At 32.8% G+C, this 8,375-nt stretch overlaps 1 long non-coding RNA gene across 5 annotated transcripts; it reads left to right on the top strand.

The window, feature by feature from the left end:
• The first annotated feature begins 1,551 nt into the window (after nt 1–1,551).
• On the top strand, nt 1,552–7,415 carry LOC103495926 (uncharacterized). Of its 5 annotated transcripts, none has more exons than XR_539010.3 (4): nt 1,552–2,133; nt 2,538–2,606; nt 6,838–6,933; nt 7,015–7,415. It is a non-coding gene; the product is annotated as an uncharacterized LOC103495926 (long non-coding RNA). The 5 variants fall into 5 exon arrangements; XR_007824836.1 differs by having other exon boundaries at nt 3,266–6,933; XR_001763467.2 differs by lacking the exon at nt 6,838–6,933.
• The last annotated feature ends 960 nt before the right edge of the window (nt 7,416–8,375 follow it).

Here is an 8,375-nt window from a genome sequence, read left to right as displayed (position 1 = left end):
ATGTAGGCGGATGGATTTGGTGAAGAAATTCAATTTATTTTCGGCGGATGGAATTGATGAAAATATTGAGATAATGTGCAGGCGAACGAATAACGAAACTAGATGGAATTGGTGAAGAAATTCAATTGATTTCTGGCGGAGGATGTAAAGGAATTGGTGGAGAAATTGGATAATGTGCAGGCGGCAGACGATGGAGATGAGAAATTAAGCGGAGATGATTTGATTAAGAAATAGACTTTTGAAAAATATTTTCATATTCAAAGATATATTATAAAATAATTAAATATATGATTTGATTATAATTTAAAATCAATTATATAAGGTAACGTTTTTTGTGGAATAATAAATATTTTACATTAATTAAAAACATAATTAAGAAAGTTATATTTTAGACAATAATGATAAATATAATGTAAAGAAGGTAAAAAAATACTTATTAATTTCGAATTACCTATATAATTAATGTTAATTATAAGGATAAAATTGCCCCTAAAAATATGTGAATTCCTAATCAACTAAAATAAAAATGTTATTTTAGGATATATGTGAAATTTTATTGTCAAAATAAGTCTTTTGTCTAAATCATTTTTTTTTTTTAAAAAAAAGCATGTTGATATGACAAATATCGTTAAATGGAGGTTCCATAGGATACTTATTTGATGTGATGGTAGATTGTCACATAAATACTATTTTAAATGTTACGTGGACGAAACTACTAGGGTCCAAATTACATGAAAATGTCGATAAAAAATATTAAAATTGGCTATATTGGTAAAAGGTTTGTAAAAGAATAAAGATAATGTTTAAATTAATAAATCGATATTATTTTTAAATTAAAATGTTAAAACAATTTTTCTCATCACATTAAGATTTGGTATAGGTACAAATATAGTGATTATATTCAAAATAATGAAGTATATAATAATATTTTAAAAATATTACAAATATAGAAAAATCTATCAAAATTTATCAATGATAGGAGTCTATCATTAGCAGAATTTCCTATCATTCATAGATTATGTTGCAAAATTGATCTATCGCTTATAAACCCTTATGGTTCATTAATGATAAATTTTGCTCTGTTTGTAATTTTTTAAAATGTTGTTATACACTTAATTATTGTTTCTAAAATTACTACCCAACATAACTATCCTTTCATTTATCTTTTTTGTCTCATAACTAATGTAAATATTGATCGACTTTATGTCATTCTCAAATCCATGTGAAGTAAAAAAATCCATGAATATACTAAACATGTTAGGAGAAACTTTATATATATATATATATATATATATATATATATATATATATTTTGTTGACGTTTTTAAAACATCAAGTATTATCTATTAAATTCTTGGCGTTTTAAAAATTTTTATAAAAAGGTGGAGGGGAGTTAATTTTCAAATTTCTTGACATTTTTTAAACGTCAAGTAAGATGCTTTCCCTTGACGTTTTACTAAATAACTAAAAAAACAAAAAACTAATTTTTTTTTTTTTAAAAAAACACCTAATTTTCCTCCTTTATTTTTTACCTTTTCCCTTTCCCTCCATACAACCCCAATTTCCCTCTTGCTGATCTTCTCACAACCCACACGCTACCACTACCCTCTTCTCACAACTCACCCATCCGAATGTCGTCGAATCTGCTACCATCCGAACGTCATCGAACCTGCTACCCTTCGAATGCTGTCGAACGCTGTTGCTACTTGCTAAGTACCATCCGAATGTTGTCAAAGGTCGCCGCTACCATCCGAACGCTGCCGCTCCCTTGCTCGCCGAATGTCGTAACTGAGCAAGTGCTCGATTCGAACTGAGTAACTATCGAACGTTGTCGGTTTTGATGTGTAAGGCATAAAAATATCTTTATCATCTTTATCATCTATTTCCAGTTATATGTATTGCAATATCCTCTCAGACCACGTTGGAGGCCCTTTGAATTTGAGGGGCGATGTGATGAGGTGAGCATTTTTTTTAATTCCTTATCATTCTGAAAGAATTTGAACTGTACTCTTTTAGTTTCAACAGGTAAGAGTTAAACCTAGCACTGTAGAAGTGGAAATCGACCTGAATGTTGATATTGAATCCAATAACTATGACAGCAAACCTGATTGCACATTCCATATGAAGAAGCATGTATCTTCTTTTACTTTTCTCTTGATTTAAATTGTTGTGAATTCATCCATATTTGGGGATTTACTAGGATTTCAAGTTTGGTTCATTTGTATGATTGAACTTGCAGATCGTGTCAGGGTTAACTTGAAAAAACATGCTACATTCCTTAAGATTTTTCCAAAAGATAAAGAGTGATAGTTTTTTGAAACCGAATTCAGTAGCAATTTCTAGTTGAATCTATGTTCTTTTCTTTCTTTTTTTCACCGTCGTATTATTCTTGAGTTTGTTCTCACTTTATCAACTTAACCATGTTTCACCTAGTAATTGGTCATGGGCTATTTCTTTCGTGTACTATATTCAACAGAAGATTGATTTATTGGCAGTGTATTTTTGTGGATACCAATAAAATTTTGTTTTTGGTTCAGACTTTGACATCTTCATGACAACCGCCTCTAGCTACGTCATATGCTATTGGGCTGCTTATGCAACATAAGGTTGCTTCTCTATCTCTTATCTTTTGAACTGCACACCTTTTCTTTTCTTCTTGTTCTTTCTATGATCAACATTGAATCAACCGTAGTTGATGGACCCTTTGTTTCTTCATTGTTCTGGCACTTGGTCATATTTAATTTTGAATCAGCATGGCCTTACCTTAGATTTAATATACTATGAGCTTTATTTAGAATGTAGTAGGGTTAGACAGGGGTCCCATGAGTGTAGACAATGTACACAAATGACTCAGACTCTCACATAAATAGAAAAGAATAATATTGAAATATTAAGGAAGTGCTATTACGCTTGTTTTTAGAGTCTATGCATTTCAGCTCATAGTAAGCCATTTAAGATCCCTCTCTACTGTCATTTTATTTTTTTTTTTGAAGTTGAAAGTAACAAAAGTTTATAGATCAGAGAACACATTTGGATTAGTTGGTAATAGTTTAGTTCTCGCACCTTTAAATTTGTACCATTTGGTTTACGGTCTTTAATAAGCAACACATCTAATCTTTTTGATTTATAATTTGTATGAAGACTCTCTATCATGAAGGTATTTAACATCAACTGTCAATTTTAATTAAAAGAACTAGTTTATAGTTTATAAGTAATTTTGATCATGTCATTCTAAATTTTAGAGACTAATTTGGTTCTTATTAAGGTTCAAGGGCTAAATTGTTACAACACTACAAGAGACGAGGGTACTCCCGACGCACAAAAACATCGAAAAAAGTGAAAAAAACATCAGGAAATGATATGCCGATGTTTTTCACGACGTCGGGAATAACGTTGGAAGAAATGAATTGGGAGAGGCATTCCCGTCGTACCAACACGATGTCAAGAATGCATCTCTCGATACCGTGACATGCGTCGGCCAAAGTGGCGTTGGGAGTTCCTTTCCCAACAGACCTTATGTCGATGCATGACGCAGCGTTGGGAATGCTTTTTTCGACGTCTTTTGTGCATCGAGAAACTCTTCTCCGACGTGTCTAATGCATCCTAGTCCCGACGTTTCATTGCGTCGAGAATTCATTTTTATATTTTTTTTAAACATGTAATTTCTAATTTTTTTTCCTAAAATATTGTCCTCAAACATTCACAACCACATTCGGATTGCTCAAATATTTTTCCCGACGTTTTGGATTAAATTAAGACAAATTCAATATAAATTAATAAATTAAGAAATACAAACACAAATTAAAAAAAGATGTTTTAAAGTTAATAATACGAATAAGTTCAAAAAATATTAGTAAGTTTAATACAAAAAACGTAGTCCTCATAATACAAAAAGACGCAAACATAATAAAAAAGTCTCCTGACGAGGCGCGTACGCGTCATTCTACACCTTCGGTCCTACAATGATATAAAAGTAACTAAGTTTAGTACATATATCCATATGTTCACTGTATACCATCATTGCAAAAATTTAAGAATAATGAAGACATATATACGTACCACAAAGCTAGAGATCATGTGGTCGTCCCTGTTGTGCATGAGTGAAGTCTTCTATCAGCTTTTGCATTCGTTCAACTTGTGAAGCTAACGCTTGGTAATTTCTATCTTGTACTTCAATCCATTCCAAAACTTCATTAAGTTTAGCTTGTAATTCAATCTCTTTTTGTGTGGATTGTGAACAAGATGTCGAGGAACTGTTCGCACTCGTCGTCCTGCGGGCCTTCGGCTTGGGTCTCCAACCAAGGCCTTTTGAGTAGCCTGATCGTCTACCTAACACCTGATTGCATATCTCATCCTCAGAGAGTGGCTGACTACCCTAGGGTAGGCTGGGATTGGAGTTCCAGCATTTGATTCTGCAACAAATTTAAGAACTATGTTAGGTAACGCGCAAAAATATATAATGAAAGAGAATAATTAACAAGGGCATAACTTACATGTGCATCCTCTGCGGCCTGCGACACGAACGTCCCAGGTCGAACGTGTGTTTCTTTGAACAATTCCACACGATCGACCGACTCTCCTTTTCTCTCAATGAGCTCGTACTGTCGTTGTAGAAACGACTTAGACCCGCTACTATGACTATAAGGTTGCTTCTGTCTAGTAGTCTTGTTCGTCCGTGATTGCTCATGCATGAAAACAATTATATTGTCTATTTCTTATACATATTAAAACTTGAAATCATAACTAACTTCAAACTACGGACGCTACCATAACTGTAGGATAGTCAACACAATCTAACTATTAACAACAAAATACTTCAAGCTATCCTACTACCACCCCTTGAAACCATCCCAAATAGAAGCAAATTCAAAACAAAAAATGCTAACTGCAGGATAGCCATCTCAAATCAACAACAAAGATATTCAACACAAACAGGCTACAATAACTGCAGGATAGCTAAAACAAATCTTAACACACATATTATATTTTCAATTGAAAACATAAACCCCCTTCAAATTAAATGCAATACCCCCCCCCCCCCCCACACACACACATTCAAATTTGAATTCAACCATAACCCCCTACAAAAATTTCAATTTAGGTAGTAACCCCCCATTCAAATTTCAATTTAGCTAATAAATCACCCCTTCAAATTTCAATTTAAGTATAACCCCCTTCAAATTTCAATTTAACTATAACCCCCCTCCTCCAATTCAATTTTCAATTTAACTATAAACCATAAACCCTAAATCCTTCAAATTTCAATTTAACTATAAACTCCCCCCCTCCCCCAATTGAATTTTCAATTTAACCATAAATCCTAAATCCTAAATCCTTCAAATTTCAATTCAACCACAAATTACACACATTCTATACAAAAATACATTTAACAAACAAAAATCTATTCAAAAACAAAATCCTAAAACAATTTTCTTAAAAAAAAAATCCTAAAACTTATATTTAAACTAAACAAACTTTATATTTAAACTTACCTAAGGTGGCAGACGATGAGGGATGGCAACGACGACGGAACGGACGACGACGAGCTACAGACCGCGACGAATCTTCGTTTCTCTCTTCTCCCTTTCCCTTTCGTTTTCAGTTATGTGTAAAACAAAACTGAAACGTTTATAAAGGGGATCTCCCGATGCAGCACAAATACGTCGGGAGATCCCCTTTATGGCGTTGGGAATAAGGGTATTCCTGACACTCATTAAAAGGTTTTCCCAACGCACAATAATGTGTCGGGAAAACCCCTTATTTTCGATGTCGTTCTTGACGCACTGTGCATTACTTCGGAAATAAGGTGTATTTTAAATTTAATTTGGCCTTATTCCCGACGCCGTTTGGCCGACGCATGCTCGAAGCATCGCGAATACCCTTTTCCCAATGCCATTCCCGACGCCACAGTTTTCTCCGATGCAGTTTTCATAACGCGTCTGTCCGGCGTTGGGAATAACCTTATTTTCGACGTTCTTTGTGTCGATGTCCTTTTAGGCGTCGGAAAAGCCCCTATTTCTTGTAGTGCAAGTATTGTAACTATCTTTATCCTTACTGACTAAAGGTTAGATAATAATTTTTTACTTCTGTAGAAGCTTAAGACTATACCCAGAGCTATTTTCTCTTGGGAGTGCCCTTGCAACCAACGCCAATAACAAGAATGCAATAGAAAGGGCGTGGATTTGGTAAAAGTAGAATTAGGTTTCATAAAACTTGACTACTAAACCACTTGTAGGAGCATCAAGAAGACGACGATGAGGGAGGACGAGGAAGAGGATGAGGAAGATGACTAAATTGAAAACCAAGTTGTTTGTATCGACCAATCCAGCTTGGTAGAGGGAGGAAGGTGACATATGTTCATCGTTTATCAAAATATAAGAGGATGAGGAGGATGACTAATTGAAAGACAAGTTTAAAAAATATACCAATCAACCCCTCACCCTTCATATACCAAGAATGCAATATACAATTCCATGCTGATTTTGATAAATGGAGATTAGTGTTGTTAAGAAAAGGGATGAAATGGAAGCTTTTGTTACTATGTTTCCTTATTTTCTTTATTTGTTTTCTTGGAGGAAATTTATGATGGGGGCTTGAAGAAACCTAATGTTGTGTAGAAATTTATTTTAATGCATGTACAATATTCTAAAATATGTGCAATCTTATCTTTGCAAAATAGAGCAATAGCGATGTTTCACTCGCAAAAGAATATTAATAAAAGTAGGAAACGAACTTTATGGCGAACAGTAAAAGCAAGTATAAATATTTAAATTAATTGTATTTTGTAGACTACTAGCAATTAGGATTAGTATGTTATCCTAATTTGTTGTTGTATAGTGTCCACTACAAGTCGGGAGCACTGAGTGTAGATACTATGTCATGAAGTTTATGAGAGAAATTGTAAATAGGGGAAGCATTGTCATCTCGGATTCGGTATGTTATATATCAAACTATTTCTTTCGTGGGTATAATAATCTTCATGAATACTAATTCATTTATTTTGCATGTTTACAGATTGATACACGAAAACCGTACTCACATGCCGAGTTAGATGAGGTGTAGGTTGAGTTGGCTGATTTTTGGGTTCGTACACATGATTGCGACTTATTTGGGATTTTGAAGCAAGAAACTTTCTGTTGTGACTGATTTTTTTAATTGTTCATATGGAGGGTGAGGGGTTGATTGATATATTTTTGAAACCTTATGTTGTGGTCACCATTTTGAAACTTTGTTGATAGGTTATTTGTTTATAGGTGAATTGTTCATATAGAGGGGGATGATAGGGAAATTATTCTGAAACTTTGTTGTTGTAGCCATTCTGAAACTCTGATGGAATTGTATATTGGTTTTGTAAATAATAGGAATATTTGCAAAGCTTTGGAAATGATATGGTAAAAGGTTTTATATTTGATGAATATTGTCGTTTATATCTATTTATGGAATAATTGTTGGAGCACTATACAAGTCAAATGGGAGCATAATACAGGAACAAAAATATAATCGAGTTACAATTAAAAAAAATAAAAGTGCTTGATGGTTTTAAAATGCCATAAACAATTGAATTCTTGACGGTTTTTTAAATGTGGTAAACAATCACTTTCTTGACAGTTATCAAATGTCATAAATATTCATATTCTTGACGGTTTTTGTCATGGATACTCATATTCTTGATGGTTTTAAACTGTCATGAGCACTTATACTCTTGACGGTTTTAAACTGTCATGAACACTTGTACTCTTGACGGTTTTAAACTGTCATGAAAATTTGCATACTTGACGGTTAAAAACTGTCAACGTTCATTATTCTTTACGTTTTTATCAACCGTCAAGAACTTTGACTTTCTTGACACTGGCTTCAATGATGGTTTTAAAACCGTCAAGAATAATAGTTTAAAACTGTCAAGAGAGTATGTTTTTGTAGTAGTGATATATAGTTGTATACTAAGTATTTTTTTCTTTGAAAATTATTGTAAATGTCAAAATTATTGAAAATATAATAAAATTTCAAAATATATTATTATCTATTGATGCTTATTATTGATACAATCTAAAATTTTGCTATATTTTGTTTCATTATCGTATATTTAAAAATGCTCTTACTTTTTAAGTTTTGTTCCTAAACTTTCGTAAATAATAAAGCTATATTATGCACTCTCAATTTTGCATAATTTTAATTATTCTAAAATCAATTTTGCATAAAAATCTCACATTCTCTTTATTTTTATTTGATTAATATAAACAAGGGCAACAAATCAAGCACAATCTCCCCATTTTCCAAAGAGAAACAATATATCTAAAACTTAGAGAATCAAAAGTTGAGAGAGAGGAGAAGATAATAAAAGTAGAGGTAGTTGTTGAATGAAAGACGAAAAATAG

This window comes from Cucumis melo, chromosome 11 (genome assembly GCF_025177605.1).
Source record: "Cucumis melo cultivar AY chromosome 11, USDA_Cmelo_AY_1.0, whole genome shotgun sequence".
Classification (NCBI taxonomy): Eukaryota; Viridiplantae; Streptophyta; class Magnoliopsida; order Cucurbitales; family Cucurbitaceae; genus Cucumis; species Cucumis melo.
This window is presented reverse-complemented; position numbering and strand designations above follow the sequence as displayed.